We start from the raw sequence: 18,009 nt of genomic DNA, 5'->3' as shown, positions 1-18,009 counted from the left end.
AGTCGGTGTGTCAACAGCCGTCAGGTAAACGGTTACTAATTTGTCCAGTAGAGGGCAGCAAATGATTGATGATTTGTAGGACCGCTGTTACAGAATGGCTCAAATATGTATCACATGTAGTATGAAAAAGTTTCGTTAGATTTGTGGTAACCAACAGTTTATACATATCTAGGCAATTTTAATATCTTGCCTATTCAGGCAATGTTTCACAAACAGTCGTTGCCTTTGAATATTATTATTATTATTTTTTGTAAAAATTGCAGTATTCAAATATTCTTATTCAACTTATTTACATTAGTTTAATATACAAAGTCAAATGGAATGCAAAAACTTTGAAGCTTATCTTCTCAAAACTGTTTAGAATGCAGATAGACCTTTATAATTAATAATAAAACGAGACCTTTGTTAAAATAGAATATTCTGCATTCTACAGATTAAAAAAAATATTAATTAACTTGATTTTTTTTTAAATACCATTAAAAATCATTATTGTGTGCATCTTGAGACATAGGCTATACAATCCATAGTAGTCCATAGTAATACTAAATGTATGCCATTGTCTCACCATAGGTTTGATATAAGAAATCTGTTTATACAAATGGTAATTAATCTTTTACTATAATAAATCCATGGTTAATTTTCAGAAGATGGAAGAAAGACAAATCATCAATTGTTTCTTAAAACTGAAACATCTTTTGAACAGAGTTATTAATGGCCACATTATGGAAAGCTCATTACACATCAAAGGGTTTTGGTGTCTTTAATCATGCAGTGGAATCCCACCCAACTTCTGTCAGCCTTTTTCACAAGACCTGTCTTCATTACACTGTTTGTGAATGCTTTGCATGTGACCTTTTGTTAATAGTAATATTGGTTAATTTCCAAGTGTTAAATACATATACATTAATAATAGAAATATAAATTGCATATTTATGTACAATATGTATGCTAATAACTTGCTAATAGAGCATGTTCCTGAAGCAGTCTGTTGTGTGTCTGTGGCCTGTCTTGACACAGAGTTCACCCTCCATCCCATGCGATTGTGTTCTCTGACAGCACTGCAGGTAGTTTTATTTCGGCTGCTGAGCTGTGATGGAGGTTACATTGTGTTGAATCAAGAATGATCTTTGCTCCTTGTGTCCGCATCAGAAGACGGGTGGTCTCTCTCCTGGGGGACTTCGCCTGTCAGGGTGTGGCCTGGAGTGCCTAGGAAGTATTAGAGGCATTTGTTTTTATGACTGTTTTACAGTGTGGTTATACATGTTGTGAATTTCACTCTGAATATTTTTTGTCTGTGTGTTTACGTGTGTTTGTTAGGCAAAGATTAAGAAAATAGGTGTACGTGTATATAGGACAGTCTAAGCAGATGTGTAAAGTTAAGTTTACTTAATACTGTATACACTGTAGTGTTACAAGCACTGTAATTAAGCGAATGAAAGAAGGTGTCTTTGCAGAGTATGAATGGGGGGTAATGTGTGTGTTAGAGTTTGCACAAACATACGGGATAAACTTTTTCAATTTATGCCTCTCTTCCACTATTATTCTCCCAAACAAATTTTAATGCTCCCATTGATTGGTGGATTTAGGATACAAGCATGCTTGCATTTTATGAACTCCAACAATGATATCAAACTTATAGAAGGGTGAATTTCTACTGCTGGTTATCACACATTCAGGTTGACAAATCAGCTGTTTAAATCTCTTCTTAGTCTGAATTATGTGCACATTTTTTGCCATTTAGCTTTGAACAAATGTTTCATCAAAGATTGAACATAACCTCTCCGTTCAACTTGGCTCATTGACCATCACACCTTCAAATGGCCAGAAGGCTGGGAGTGGTTGATGAAACTTCACGGATCATGTTGCCAGAACCCTCCGGACCTGTAGATTCATCCTCTGCAACATTAGGAACATTAGACCTTTTCTTGTCCGAGCGTGCAACGCAAGTCCTAGTCGGGCTCTTGTCTGTCTAGACTGGACTATTGCAATGCGTTGCACTCTCAAACCTCTACAGATGATCCGAAATGCAGCAGCAAGAGGGGTCTTCAATGAACCGAAGAGAAGGCACGTAACTACTCTCTTCATTAAGTTGCATTGGCTCCCTATAGTCCCTCGCATCAAATTCAAAGCTATGGTCTTGGCCTACAAGACCACCACTGGTTCTGCACCCCCACATCTTCACTCGCTATACAGATTTATGTACCCACCAGATCCCTACACTCTGCAAACAAACAACTTCTTGTAGTGCCTTCCCAAAAAGGGAAAAAATCACTCTCACGTCTCTGGATCTGTGCCACATTTGTGGAATGATCTGCCCGTTACTACAAGATCAGCAGATTCTGCAGCCATCTTTAAGAATCGGCTGAAAACACATCTCTATATTCAGCATCTGACTGATTAGTTCTGACTTCTACTTCTATTTTACTCCTTCTATCCTTAAAAAAAAGTAGCTTTGTATACTGTGTTAGGCTGTATGAGACCAGTTTTACTTCACTTATGCTTTTTTTTGTTCCAATTGCTTCTATGCCTCATTTGTAAGTCACTTTGGATAAAAGCGTCTGCTACATGACTAAATGTAAATTAATATAGGTGTGGATGGAGATATACAGTGACAGGTAAAACATTTAAATGTCTCATATCTTTTTTTACAGTTTTGGCCTGATGTTTTAATAAGAAAGTTTCCTCTACTCATCTACTCTTCTGCTTACCCTGACTTTGAAGTATGTTTTGTTAATTCTTTATACCTTTATTTGTAATGAGCAAAAAGCATGATAAAGGGGTAACCTTCAATATCCAAATGAGTTGTCTTTAATAAATAAGAGACATTGAAATGAATTAACGAATTACTAACCAAATAGATGTATTATTTTTATTAAATAAATGGTATTATAAGTAATCAATAATAAATGTATTATCTTTAACCTTGAGTTACCACAGGATTTGAGTGTTGTAATTATTTTTGCATCGCCATTTTCTTTTTTTAATTGAAGGAATAAAAGCTGTACACAGTAAAATACTGAACAATACATTCTCCTTCTTTTGTATCATTATTTTCTAACACCACTTTTTAATGGCAAGCCTACTTTATAAGATTTGACCTTTGACAACATTAACACTGTGTCTCCTTTTACTAAAGCTTCATGATGGATAAATCCAGCTATTTTGTGGCCGGCAGTCTGAGGGAAACAAAAGGCAGCGCTTGTGTAGAATAATGCATGTCAGTCGTGCTCAGCCCAGCGCAGCTTTGAAGCGGCCAGCACTGCCCCACGACCGTGCGAGTATATAAAAGACTGTCGATTCAAAGGAGAAAAAACCTCAACTATTTAACAGCGAGTTATGGGCTCTAATTATGGGAAACACAGTCAGGAAAAAGTGGCTTGGGGTTTTTCGATTCAGCGATTTAACCCGTCTGTTTGCGAGGACGAGCTGCTGTTTATTGAAATATTTGAAAGGCTAAACATAGACAGCTGTCATTATGGATGTCCATTCTCCCCAGAATGTTTCAAATATACTGCATCCCTATTTCACAGGATGGCAGTGGACTTCAGCAACTACGTGCTCAAGAAGAGCTGGCTGAGACGCGTGAGGGCAAAGAAACAAACATGGGCAAGACCACCAGCTTAGATTAAAAGTGTTCTGACAGCATCCCTTTCAGGCCCATTGAGTTTCTTCCTAGTAAGTTCCCTGTGCGAATACAGCATAGTAGATGAATATACTATTTATTCAGTACAACACCATTCCAAAGTACCACTGGTGTGACCATTTTGTTCCATCACTGCATCATGGTACCACGGTACCACACCAAAGCTTTTTGGGCACTTAGGTTGACCTTGCAAAGTTGTTGGTGAATTGATTCTCCCACATCCAAATTGTTGAAACACTAACCAGTTTAGCAGACACATGGGTTCTTAAATATGAGCCAAAAAGTATGTGCATAGAAAGTACAGTATGTGTGTATTAGAGATGTGTGGGGACTAGAGAGCAAAGGGGGCTGCTGAAAGCAGCCTTTGTGAGGTTGTGGAGCCCATCGAACGCCCTCCCCACAGCAGCAGTGCCCAGGCCCTGTGGTGGCGGATCACAGTTAATAACTGTGTGGTTGGCTGTCAGGAGCACTTAGTGTGATGCTGGGCAGACTGGACTTGCAAACAGAGCTTCCTCTGGCCCAGTATGTGTGTTAATGCATGCCCATGTAGACACTGGTATCACACACAGTGGTATCAAGGCCTCAAAAACTTACATGAGAAGGTGTGGGGAGTTCTCTATGTGAAATTGTCTTAATTTGTATGCATTTTTGTGTTATTCACAATACGGTAGAAACCAAAAATGCTAAGTAGCTGTTGTGTTGTCTCTCTCCAGTGATCTGAATAAGGACAATTTTACTCAAATCACTTTGTCAAACAAACCAAACCAATTCCCTGTCTGTTTTGGACTCAAAGTCCAGCTCATCCTTAGGTTTATCTAGATTAGATTAAGAAACGTGAACACAGGGATGCCTGGCCTTCAGCTGTTTGCTTTGACCTACTCCTAATAGCATCTGATTCTGATATAGATAAGTGAGTGCCTATCTGTCACTAAAAGTGGCACACACTGTCTGTTTGTTTGCTTTTCGAAGGTTTTCCTTTTTTTGGGGGGAGTCCCAAAAAATACTTTAGAAGCACAATTTTGATGACGATCATGGTCAAACACGTTTAAAAGAGAAAAGTGTAATATTATTGTCTCTTCGATCATAGCATTGACCTTTTCGACAGCTGTGTTTTCTGGTCCCAGCATTGAAAAGAGGCCGTCAGTCATCATGCTCCAGGGCTCCTGTGTCAGACTCCCTTGGGTGGAGGCTGGAAAAAGTTCCTTCTACTGAGGCCAACAAATTAGATCCCAATCAGTAAGAAAGCCCCAAAACACTGCTTCTAGCCAGACCCCCAAGCCTGCAAACACAAGCCACCTTGCAGCCCTGATTCCACCTAGAACTGCACAAAGCAGAGACAGATTTGGCCTTGTCCTTGAGAAGACCCCTGAGCTCACCACCAATCCCCTTCTCCACTCGCCACACAGATCCACAGAGAGAAACCAGGTGCTACAGATGCTGTGTTGGCTATTTTTCTCTATTCACTCTAACAACTATTTCCCACTTCTCTGTGTTAACTCTTCTATTTGTACATTTTTGGTTTCTTTCTTCAGCTGAACACAAACAAAGATGTTCTGATGACGGCGATACCCCTTTGCTTCTATTGTTCGGACACAAAACTAATGCAAGTCAAAGAATACTGCCGTTGTTCGATTACCAACATTCTTCAAAATATCTTCCTTTGTATTCTGCAGAAGAAAAAAAGTCAAACAGGTTTGAAATGACAAGAGGGTACGAAAATGTTGACATTTTTGGGTGAACAATCCTTTAAAGTGTCAAATTTGGTCATATTCTAGCAAATTACATAAATTACAGTTGGTAACCGATCAACGGCACTTTTCGTTGAGTTGCGTTAGTTTTGTGTCAGTACAATAGAAGTCAATGGGTTTCGCTGTTGTTTAGATTGTCTTCTTTTATGTTCTTCAGAAGAAAGTCATACAGGTTTGAAATGACAAAAGGTTGAGTAAACGATGACAGACTTTTTTTATTTACTTTAATTGTTTATGGATTTCTAAATACATGTCTGCATCTTGAATGTTACGTCAAGTTTTAGGTTGTAAAATCCAAGCCATCATTCATCCGATTTGTTTTTAAATGTTATGCATTTTTATACTGTATATTAACTGAAATCAAGCTGTTGCATAACCATTAATGCACATGCCTGCTTTTGAATCAAATTACCCCACCCTTCATCTGAGAGTCTTTATCCTGTAAATAGCTTGAAGGCTATTAACTTAATTAATGGCACATGGAAAATGAGGATCACCCAGAATCTCAGCCTCACGCAGGGTTACACCATTGTCTCCCAGCAGCTTTGTTTCTTTGGTAGCCCTCCCCTGTTCTTCAGGGCCAAAACAGCAGTTTACCCTGTCAAGTTCCCCAGAAACCTCTGTTCCAGTGAACATGTATTACACTCAAGATCCCATTCTTTTAAAATCCATCCCTCCATCCTCCTTCCATTCACTGCTCAAGTCTGCCAACATCTTTTTCTCCAATATATTAAGGTATGCTGTCATTGCGGTGTAGAGGGTCTACCCGTGCTGAGCAAAGTCCAAGAGTTAAGTGTTACAAAAAAGTGTGTGGCATATGTGTGAAGGAGCCAATATCCAGCAGTTCTGGGAAGGAAGGTTGTTTCACTAACAGAAAGGAAAGTGTCAAGAATGTGAGAGACTAAGCAGCGAGGGGGGCACTAAACTGATCTGGTTTGAGCTCTGATGAATATATCTGTATGTGATTATTTTGACAGCAGTTATAAACCCATAAGGCCTGGCCCCAGTTCCTGCTCTTGTTGATTTAAACCACTGAGCCCCATAAATAATGGCTGATTAAGTGGCTGCGCCAGCTCTCTTAGCCCAATTTACCGCGGCCTGGGTCTGAGCGCTTTGGCCCTCAATGTGTTCTGCATTAGCATCCATGAAAAGGACAGGGAAGGTAGGCCGACTGGTAACATGAGGTACCCTCAATGAGAGAGGATTTAATGGATTACCACATCTTTTGTTACACATACAAATAGACCCAACAAGATGCCAAATAAATTCATAAGATGGCAAAGATATACTTATGTTGTTAGCGTAAATGGGAATGCCTCATAAACACGTCACGCTAAGTAACTCAATAATTTAAAAAGTCTGATATTTATAGATGGCAATGCATGTACATTGAATCAAACTGCTTTGTTTATATAAGGCACTTTTAACACTGTGCATTTAGTCCCAGCTGGCATTAGTGATTTGGTCGAAACGTTGCTGGTTATTTATTAAACTTGTGGAGCGGTTTTCAGTGTGCGAACATTTTGTTTGATCTGCTATCATTAGTGACGTGGTTACCACTGGACTTTGTTTATATTTTTCACCAAATAAGCTTTTATGCATATTTACAGTTAGTATTACTGACTGTGAAAAACCTAGAAGTTAGGACTCTGGAGAGAAAATGTTATGAAACATTTGAAATGAAGTGCTATGGAAAAAGAAAGTGGAATGATTTTTTTATGTCTCTATCACGCATGAAGACATATTTTAAAATGGAAAATGAGCTCTTGACATTGATTGAATTTTTCTTTGTTTCTTCCTCGAAAATCTTCTCTTAACATCATCCAGACAGGAATCCTTAATCATTAGCCAACTTACTGAAAACTGACTGACATGTCACTTAATTTGAAAAATACAATAATAATTTTAGATATATGTTATGACCATGAACCTAATATGTCAAATATATAGATTTGAATCCGTCCAACTGTAAAATTAAATTGCGATCCATTTTATTTTTTACTTAGTTCCTACCCTCTCAGTTTTATTCTAATGACTTTACACCATTACAGATTACAGATGAAGCCCTGTGAAGTGTGAGAGCTCTCTCCAGCTGTCACTTACCCAGTGCAGCATGTTTGGCAGGCGGTCATTCTGACAAGGGGAATGGGAGCAATGGTGGTAAGTGTGCTTTGAAACTTCATTTCCCCCTCTTTAGTGGGATAATATTTCACCACTTTAGTTTAGCCACCCCGGGTCCCATCAACACAGTTAAGAGGGTGACCTCCACCTTCCCCCTCCGTGGTGTGCGGTGAGTCGTCATGACGGCGCTGTGTTAACCTGGCCAAGGGCAGCATAGCAATAACAAACACGAGATCACAGAACCAGCACGACCTCTGACCTAAGAGTCCATGCCCATCACAACTCAGATTCTTATCAAACTGAAAGGCTTCAAAGCCGTGTACGATGCAAGAGGAAAGACATACTCAAAACAGACAATGGAAGCAAAATAATTATTTTTATAATTCACTCCAGTATCCAGTAGTTTTATATCTTTACATTTGCACAGATGCATACATTCAGTTGCCTACTTTATTTTTTTGTTGCAAACTTTTTGCTAAAATGAATACTGAGAACAATACTGATAAAACAATTGGTTTATTTGATATAAATGTAAAAGTCATTTTGGCATATATACGGTTTGATCAGGCACACTCGCTAGCCCAAAGTTCTCCAAACCTGTCTCAATTTTTTTGTTCTGTGAACCTGGAGAAAGATATTTGGAAGAATGTTAGTGATTTTTCATTTCTGGGACATCATTGACTACAATAGAAAAAAATATGTTTTTGTTCTGTTGAACACAAAATAACATATTTTGAAGAATTTAGGATAGAAAACAATTCTAAGGGACCTTTGACTACCAACTACATTTTCCCTATGGTAATCAATGATGTCCCAGAACTGAAAATTCTTCTAACTATCTTTCTTTGAGTTCAGCAGAACAAAGTAATTTATACAGGTTGAAACTTGATGTCAAATAAAAAAATTTGGGTGAACTGTCCCTTAAACTTCCAGTCTGTGTTTGTTATAATATAACTCTTTATTTTATATTTAATTTATACTAATATTTTATTGTATATTAATTGTATTAAATTGCATCAAAACTATTCAACAGTTATAGATTCTTTACGAAGCTCTACCAGAAGTTAAGTTTGGTCCATGTAACGTATGTTTATGTTGTTGTTGGCGAAAAATCTATATATTTTGTTCCTACTTTTGCATACAACTCTCTGTCTCCTCTGGTCTAAATTTTAAGCAAGACAACATATCTATCAACATTTTTTAATCAAGTAGGCTTATCCAAACTGTTAGATTTCAGCTTAATATTGTAGTTGATTTTTTCAGATTTTTTTATACCTTTTATTAAAACATTTCCTGGTGCATGCCAGTGAGTCATGATTGTAATGAACTGAAATGTCGACTATAGACACATCACACAAAAAAGGAGAAGGATCAAGTTCTGTGGTGCTGTTCAGAGCTGAGTCTGACAGACTGCTCTAGTCCAGAGCTCTCAGACCTGATTGAGGTTTTAATAAGTAAGAGTAATGCGAACTGGCTCCAGTCCCCATTTCTCTCTCTCTCTCTTTCTCTCTTTGTATTTTCTTTCTGTCCTTTCACTCTGTGTTTTAGTGCATCAGAGACTCAGAAATATATTCCAGCTTTGGAAAATGTCACAGAGCCAAAGAAGATTTAGAACTAAGAAGGTAGATTGGTGATGTGTTAAACTGAGGAACGCTTACCAACAATGACCCTTCCTACTTTAACAAACACTCACGCAATACTGTTCAACCCAAAACTTGTCTATTCTGCATCTCTCCACCTGAACAGCCGAGCGCAAACCCCTTCATTGCACAACCTTTTATCTGCCGATCCATTTATAAAGTGAGAGTCTGTACTTAAAGCAAATTGTAAATCAGACAGATGACATGCTAATCACAGATAGTACCTGACAATGGTTCTGTTCTACATTGGTGAGTTGCAGTAAAAAATTCACACTAAGTATCATAGTTCCTCTCATTCGTGAAACAAAACTTGTCTATGCCACTTGGTTTTGTTGATTGACTAAACGTATTTTCTGCCAAACTCTTGTCATTTCAGAATAGGCTGTCAGAGTTAGAAAAGCCAGATGAACAATATCCAGTCTCATCCACCTCTGGTGTAACAAGTGGTGAGTAATGTGGGTGAGTCTGTCCAAATGTTTGGCTTAGGACGTCTGAAGAAAATGCTTAAAAGACTTTTGTCATTTCATTAATTTTACAACACAAGTGTTTAAGACCCTTGTTTCTTGGATTTTCTGTACAAGGCCATGTTTAGCTCTGATGCTTGTCATTTATTGCTGTTTACTTAGGGGTGTTTGCGATGTGTGTCTATGACTCTGATTGTTGTTAACAAAGTGGGCCTCAGTCCTAGGAATTTGTTTATTGTCCTGGTCTTCAGACTCAGAAAGTGGACTTTGATCCCTATTAAGTTAGTGACGACACATGTGGCCTTAGCATCAGTAGATATAAGCAACTCCCATCCGCCCATCCCATCACGCTCCTTGAGACGGTCCTTTGGTAGGTCTGGTTCATGTGACTGTGTCAATATTGATTCCTTGTCTAGACACAGATTTGCCAGTGATGGGAGAGAAGAGAGCATTACAGAAAAACTTTCAAAATGTCAGGTTGAATTGTTGTAGTTGATAAAAATTGGGGATGATTTTCTAAAGGCCATTTACTTAAGATCGTAGAATGTGGCGGGTTCAGTTTTACATCTACACTGCCCTGAAATCAAGGGAGTGATCATGCGAACTTTGCTCATATATTCTAATGCAACGTTTTGGAAACAGAGGTATAGTCCAACATTATGTTAATACATATTTGAATGTTTAGGACAATCCTCTGGACATTAAGATTTTTCATATACACTGATAATTTTGTTACATTTTAGTGTCTTAATACATAAAAGCTTTTCCGATTACTTGTAAAGTTTCTCAAGAAAGTAGCAATACTAACTGATAGAAAAACAAGAACTCATTGACTTTACACCTAAAAATCGTATTTAAAATTAATTTTAGAATTCAATTTATATTATAATACATTTTTAATTAAATAAAGTTGAGTTTTCAAAAAACCTATTAGTGATTACCTGTGACATACCATGAGGAGGTTCGACACCAAATTAACTTGAAATTCATTAGCAGAAACACTACATAAGCTATGTGGTGGGTCAAATCTCACCTTGGCCAACAGACTGCTGGTTTTCATGTTAAGTGGGCAGATCACATTCTTAAGAGCCCCTCCTCCGCTTTCAAACGCTGGATAAATTTCTTTTTGTTCTGTTTATGTTTTCATTTGTAAATCTTAGCAGAACTAGACCATGAGGCACAAGGGGGAACTCATACACAGTCTAATGAAGTATTTACAGATCATTCCAACTGTCAAATACTTTTGCCCAATGACATAGTGCAGAGTGCTCACGCTTAACAACTCGCGTTTGCTTCCAAGCCCCTGCCTGAATCAGTCGGATTTCATTTCAGGTAAAAACCAGCGCGAAGACCCACAAAAAAGACAAACCCATATCATTTAACATGTAGTTTATATAGGCTTAAAAACAATAGGCTACTTGATCCTATTGGGTCGTCGTTTACACGGACACCCACAAATAAACGTTTATGCTTATAAATGTACAAGTGAAACAATGACAGTAATAAATATTTCAGACAAGCAGAACTAGAATTGTCATGTCTAGAGCCTCTAATGTCAATACAATTCAGACATCCATATTTTTCGTGCGCGTGAAAATCATCCGCATCTCTAGTACTTAATCGTCAAGAATTGTAGATATATTAATATTATTATTATTATTATTATTAGGACTATTATAGAATGTTTTTATTCGTTTACCAAAGGATTTTATCACATCGTACGATGATGATATCACAAGTGGAACATAGGGAAACCTACAAGAAGAATCGTGACATCTGAGTGGGGGCAATTTGCTCCCGTGCCCCTGAATCCCTATTAGAGTTCGTTTACAAATTGATCTACCATAGTCGTTTTCTAGATAATGTTTACTGTTCATATTTATTTTAAATCTGCGATATCATTGTATGATAAAAAAAACTAATCACAAATAATTTCGCCTTAGTTATGTAGCTTAATCGTTCCCTCAATTTATCTGCGTTTAGGTAGGCCTATGTAAAACATTCGATTCTTATTATTATTGTTAGGCCTATTATATGAGTAGAAAACGAAAGAATAGCAAGATATAATAACAATAATATATATAGTTGATTTTGTGCCAATTTATAGTTACTGTAGCCTAATATTGTTGTCTGCGTGGAATCTTCGTTAACGTTATATTTCGCGATCTTGAGATCACTTAAGCTTTCGTCTGACATGATGGATCATCGCCTGTAAACCTACACCAGTAAGTAGGCCTACAGTACATCGCTCCTTATTATGTGCATCAGTACGGGAGCTGTTGCAGCTTCAAAAGTGCTGAACAAACGCTAAAACCTTTCTCGTCTCAATTGCCTCCGTACGAAAATACTGGCAGACATGGAAACTTAATTCATGTTGAGCAGCTGAATAGTATTAAATATTACCGAATTTAAAAAATATATGTTTTGAGTGTCAGAGTTTCAGAAATGTTAGGGCGCAACTCTGTGTTAATGAACTGTGATTTGTTAACAAACATTGATGATTATTAGCAGGCAGTTCAACTATAAAGCTAGAAATGAACCTGGCCGTGGAGTAGGCTACATTGAAGAAAAGGGTCATCTTCTTACATCTTAACGTTCATAATTAAGGTAATTAAACAACGAATTAAGTTATATTTGTCATAAAAAATCCATGTAAAATAAATCGCATTAAAAAGTGAGGAATGTAGTCTGAAAGCAATTTTAACAAAACTTGCTACATTGTCTTTTCATCAAAATGCAGATGTATCATCGATAACTGTTAAATTAAACTTCTCTTCAATTTATAAATGTTTATCGGATCACATGGGTGATTTATTTAAGATTGGTTTATCGCATCACATGGATGATTTTTTTAAGTTTGGTAAAGCTGCTGCTAAATCCTAATTAATAAATAAAGCAAAATTGTGATTCCATATTAACAATTTAGATGTTATACCATTTAGATTATCGTGTAATAAATAGTTTACTTGTACGAATACAATTGAGCAGAAATAAAATGACTAAAATGAAAACTACTTACCAAAGTTTTGTATTATAAAATGATCTTGAAGAAATTTAAGAATTGAGATGAGGACGGTAACCTGAATTTCCACTTACACTGTGCAGGTAGGCAATATTCCTAATTAAATATTTATTCACTGTTTGAATCCCTCCACCACGCGCACTTCACCTGACCCTGGGTATAAACCTGAAAAATACTTAGAAATACCAAACTCAAAAGCGATTTAAATCCTTCAAAACTTTATTGAGAGAGAATCAATATATGTGAGGTTGTGATTTTGACCACTAGACGACGCTATTTCCACATCTACTGCTCTGTCGGTGTAGCGAACCATAATTTTCCTTTTTTTTCTTTTTACACATACGTAATCAACATAACACGATGAACATGTGATTCTAAGATAACGTGCACCTCGTTTTAAGGAGAAACTTTTGCTGTAAATCTTTAAATATTTTACGAATTGTTATATGAGAAAGTTTCTGCAGATAATAACTGATTTGATCTTTTCTGTGCAGGTATGTCCTTGCATTTAAAAGCCTAGTATTAGTATGCATTAACTGCGATATGATACACCAGAATTTGAGGTTTCTAAATCGGTATTTACGCAAAAATTGATTTATTAGTTACATGGATTTATATTTTATCAATTAGAAACTGAGAGACATGCAGCCTCGTTAATTTAACAAACTAATTATTGAACGTTTAGTTCCTACATTCTTTTGTATTCTTTAGTTAAACCAACCTGTTGAAACGGTCTATTTAGTAAACTTCAGACGTGTTCAGATTTGCCTAGGGACTGCATGCACCAAGCATTCTAAACAGGCACGTAATTATTTTCATGTTTTACAAAGGCTTCAGGGTAATTGAATCACTTCAATTATTTACTTCCTCAACCTGAATTGTTTTCTTGTTTCTGAAGTCTCTGGCATATTTATTTTTAATTGTTTCACGGTTTGACTCTTTCTGTGTTTGATTGTTGTTTTGACTTTAAGTAGTCAGCTAATTTTAGATCCCCAGTTACCCAAAAATTGGAAAAGAGAGCGCTCGTGGGGACAGTCAGGAAGATGCTCAAGAAAGGTTCCCAAATCTCAATAATTTAAATGTGCTCGAGTGGAAGGTTTTACAAGTTCACATTAATTAGGACAGAAATGTGCTTCTCTTTCAATATAAGAAATGAAGTTATTAAAAATAAAAATTATCCCTTTTCTTCACATTAATTAATTGAGCTTGATGTTTAATATGTTGATATGTCAGCCACTTAATTAGTCTAATTTTAATAGAATTCAGGTCTACTGTAACTGTAATGTGTAGAGTATAACAAGATACAAGATAGTGACAGATTTATGCCATATTGTTAATATTGTTTTGATGTGAAATGTAATTTCATCATTCTATCTGTTTTCAGTTCATCTGCCGTAAGGTCCTGGGCGCATTGAAATAAGTTAAGAAATGTTTTATTTTGCGTATCAGCATTAACATTCTTTGAGATCTATTCAAAATACAATGTCACAAGCGATCGAATAAACGTTTTTAAATGGTTCAAAGGTAATTTATAACTAAATTATTATTTATTTGCTTAATGAATTTAATTAGATCTTACTTTGCCTTGAAAATTACATAGGCTTAGAACAAAATCGATGATAAAATGTCTTTAATTTAAATTGAACAACATAACGATATGGCAGTAATAAAAAATAAAAAACTAGTTAAATCTGACGTTATACACCTACCGATTTTAATAATAGTAATAGCCTAATAATAAAATAATAATTAAAATGTGTATTATGATTATTATTATGACGTACGGTTTTAAATCTCAATGTAATAGTTGTTATTATTGTTGTTGTTGACCAGGTTTTAAAGTATGGATAGCCAACTAGAGTTAGTAAAACAAACAAAACTTGACGGGCAACACGTTTGTGAAAATCTTTTCATTCTGTCAGTGACCACAAACAAGTATGCCACTAATTTATGCATCAAAACATTAACAAATGCATTCCCCCTTTAAATATCACACGGGGGACAATAAGGCATTTCATATTTTTATGTATATCAAATGTTTAAAGGAACACAGTTAAGCGACGTCTATCCTTTATTTGAACACACTTCTGGTTTCATCCAGCAGACATTGCATCTGGATCGAGTATTAACCACAGAGCTTTAAAACCTGTTAAAACTCTCTCTCCATGCCCGTTTTTTCCCCTCTGATTTCCCCATGCAATATATTGATCAGTTTCAATAAGTCTATCAGTAATACAGTTGCTATTTGTCTTTTACCTGTCTCTGACACGCAACGCTGCATCACATCGCCATCATCGAGGATCATTATCTTATAATAGTAACGAATGAGGTTGGAAAATCAGCCAGCATTCACTCACACACTCTGAAGTGTCTCAAACCTGCAGGTCAGCCAACTGCACTCATTATTGTACAGTTATTGACTTCTTTTTAAGCCACTTTCAAAAAAGGTAAGATATTTTTATTCAATATGACCATACATTCAGAGAATACAAGTAAATATAAGAATATCTGCATGCATTTTACCTTTCGAAGATGCAGTCTACTCTGCTATATGGCTATTCGAGATAATCGAACTAAAGTAAAGGACAGCCAAGGCCACAATTGTAGCAATGCACATCACTGTTAATACGTTTAATATATTAACGGCTGTAAATGCTCTTTGTTGTTATTTTCGACTGATTCGCGTGTTTTGATAGCAAAGCTGCAAAATATCCGTGAATACAGTAAGACATAAAACCTTCATGTTTTAGACCCTACAACCTTCATGTTTTTATTTCCGTGTTGTAGAATTAGGCTGCTTGTTTTCAGCATTGAGAAGTCTGAATATACATCTTTGTATGTAGATATTGGAAGATGAAGTAATTTTTAATTGTTATCTCGACTCTGTCACTTCATTTGTTTTTGTGAATTCAGCTACTAAAACGTAATACTTTCTTTGTTTCAAACGCTATGGAAACGTAAAATAAATTGCATTTCAGGTTGTCTAGTGAGCACGCCACATCCATTTCTTAATTTCGGAGCAAAAGCCTATTTTTCCAAACAATTCTATAAAGTCACCCCTGGTTTTGCCTTTATGTCAAAAGAGCCCCCACTGCATTCTTCCAATGTTTTCATCGCTTTTTAACGTGGGTTGAGGAAACCAGTTATCCTTTTTGGATGAAACATTTTTCTAAGACACTTTAAACACATAGCCTACTTTGAACACTGTCTGCAACTCAATGATTATGAATTCAGATTCGGTTAAATACGTCAAAATTAGCTACAAGAGGAACACGTTAACATGCATTTAATTGTAAAGAGCTCATTACATGTAGGCTATGCTTGATAAAAGTAAAATAGAGACTTATACCATCACACTCAACACAGTCTGCACCAAATTACAAGTTGATGTTAAAAAAATAAATGTTAAATCGAACTAAGGGGCATTATTGATAACTTAAATACGTATATCAAATGCATTAATTACTTACCTTGGACTGCCCAGTTCCTCCCTCCCTCCCTGTCACACTTCCACGTTTGCTCTCCAGTCCTCCCCTCCCACTCCCACTCCTCTGTCGGCTCCCCCTCTCCGTCAGTCCGCGCTCCGAGCAAGGAAGAGATTGAAAGTGACACACTCATTGTTGCTCTTGAGATTTTGCACCACCGCAATACGTTTTGTCCGCATCGCACAGAGCAAATATTTGACGTCTGTTTTGTTTTGTTTCTTTACCCGTGCATGCACTTTCAGCTTCTGATGCTGTCTTTGCGTCCGCAGCTGAGGGTTTCAGTTCTGCCCGGTTTGTACCACGGACACTCGTGACTCAAACTAAACCGTGAACAAGATTCCGTTCCGGACAGATTGTCGTCGGTCGCTTCTCGGAACTTGTGTCGTTTGCTTTTTGGATCTCTGTTCTGTGTTCAATCCCGTGAACTGTCCCCCTTTTTCTCCCTCCCTCTTTCTCGCGCACTCTCTCTCTCTTCATGCTGTCTATCCCCTTCTACCTGTACCCCTCAGCTTGGAGTCTCACAGTTCCAGTGGCTCAGTCACAGCGCACGTTGCACGGAGCCAAAGTGTCCAAGACCGAATTTACCGAAACCGAACGTTTTCAGTCCTCCGCGAGGCAGCGAGAAGCTCAGCCCTGGATTCAATACTTTTAATCAATGGACAGAGCCCTCTCAACGGCCAACTGAGGTACCGACACGCCATAAGCAGTAAGTGCAACATAACTTTCGTCTTATTTCATACAATGCTTTCTACATGAAAACTAGTAAAATAACAATATTCCTAGTTAACATCTCAGATAAGAATCAATGGTAAAGAATTGGCTTATTGATAAATATAAATCATGCATGTGATAGAAGTCAATTTTTTTGAAGCTTTGTGCAAAATAATTATCGGCAAACATAATAATGTACAGTGTATCTTTGCCATTGTATCATAAACATAAATTACAATTAATGTAGATTATAACCTTGAAATATGGATACTACTGCATCTTAAAAATATACACTCTGGCATAATGTAACATTTAAACATCTGATAATGGATTCTGATAGGATACTGCAAACATTAATAATAGTAATTTAGATAATAAAAATAGCCGTGTTGCCTTGTTTTTCTTTTTCGTTTTAATATAAATACATTGTAACACATTAATAATTGCAACATGCATTTAAGTTTAAAACTATAAGTTTAGGACAGAAATACTACAAATATTATTTTTCCGTTTATTCATACGTTTATTGTGAAAATTATGTTTTCTTTGAGGAACATAGCAAAATGTGTTCATTAGGCCAAAGCTAACCAAATTAATTAAACGCTCTGCGGTGTTATTATTTTGGGCAATTTACTTCGCTAATGACTATACTAACACATTTGAACACATTTGAGCACATGTATACTACTGGTGCTAATACACATGCTCATACACATTTTTCTAATATTTCAAGATTTTCTAAGAGCTTTGGGGCCAGTTGGAGTATAGTTTTTCCTGCTTTTTACTTGAGCGTCAACATGTTATAGGCCTCAAGTTTAGTTTCACACGTGCTTGTCTGTGGTCTCATCGCCTCGTGTGTGTGTTTTGTGTGTTGTGTGTGTGTTGTGTGTGTGTGTGTGTGTTTGCGTGTGTGTGTGCGTCTATGTCTTTATGTGGCAATTTCTTACATTTATCTAAATATAGCCTATTTTAAAACCTTCTAAGTCTAGATATTTCTTTCGACTCATTATAAAATATGTAACGTTATGTGTGCCATTAATATTATTACTTTATATATATATATAAGAAACTCTTTTAATGAATTTAATGTGTGCCCTCTATTTCTTGTTACTTATATCTGGTTGTATTGCTTATTGCTATTGAAGGCTACGAAGTATGACAAAACACTCATATTA

At 36.6% G+C, this 18,009-nt stretch overlaps 1 protein-coding gene and 1 long non-coding RNA gene across 2 annotated transcripts in view; one reads left to right on the top strand and one right to left on the bottom strand.

The window, feature by feature from the left end:
* Positions 1-551: 551 nt before the first annotated feature.
* Positions 552-18,009, bottom strand: part of LOC130427591 (uncharacterized) — a 94,856-nt gene continuing 77,398 nt past the window's right edge. The window contains exon 4 of the long non-coding RNA XR_008907321.1: positions 552-1,206. This is a non-coding gene — a long non-coding RNA (uncharacterized LOC130427591). The remainder of the gene's footprint in view (positions 1,207-18,009) is intronic.
* Positions 15,007-18,009, top strand: part of satb2 (SATB homeobox 2) — a 37,155-nt gene continuing 34,152 nt past the window's right edge. The window contains exons 1-2 of the mRNA XM_056755134.1: positions 15,007-15,085; positions 16,633-16,829. The gene's annotated coding sequence lies outside the window, so the exon portion shown is untranslated. The remainder of the gene's footprint in view (positions 15,086-16,632; positions 16,830-18,009) is intronic.

This window comes from Triplophysa dalaica, chromosome 8 (assembly GCF_015846415.1).
Source record: "Triplophysa dalaica isolate WHDGS20190420 chromosome 8, ASM1584641v1, whole genome shotgun sequence".
Classification (NCBI taxonomy): domain Eukaryota; kingdom Metazoa; phylum Chordata; class Actinopteri; order Cypriniformes; family Nemacheilidae; genus Triplophysa; species Triplophysa dalaica.
The sequence above is the reverse complement of the archived record's forward strand: the minus strand, read 5'-3'. Positions and strand labels throughout refer to the sequence as shown.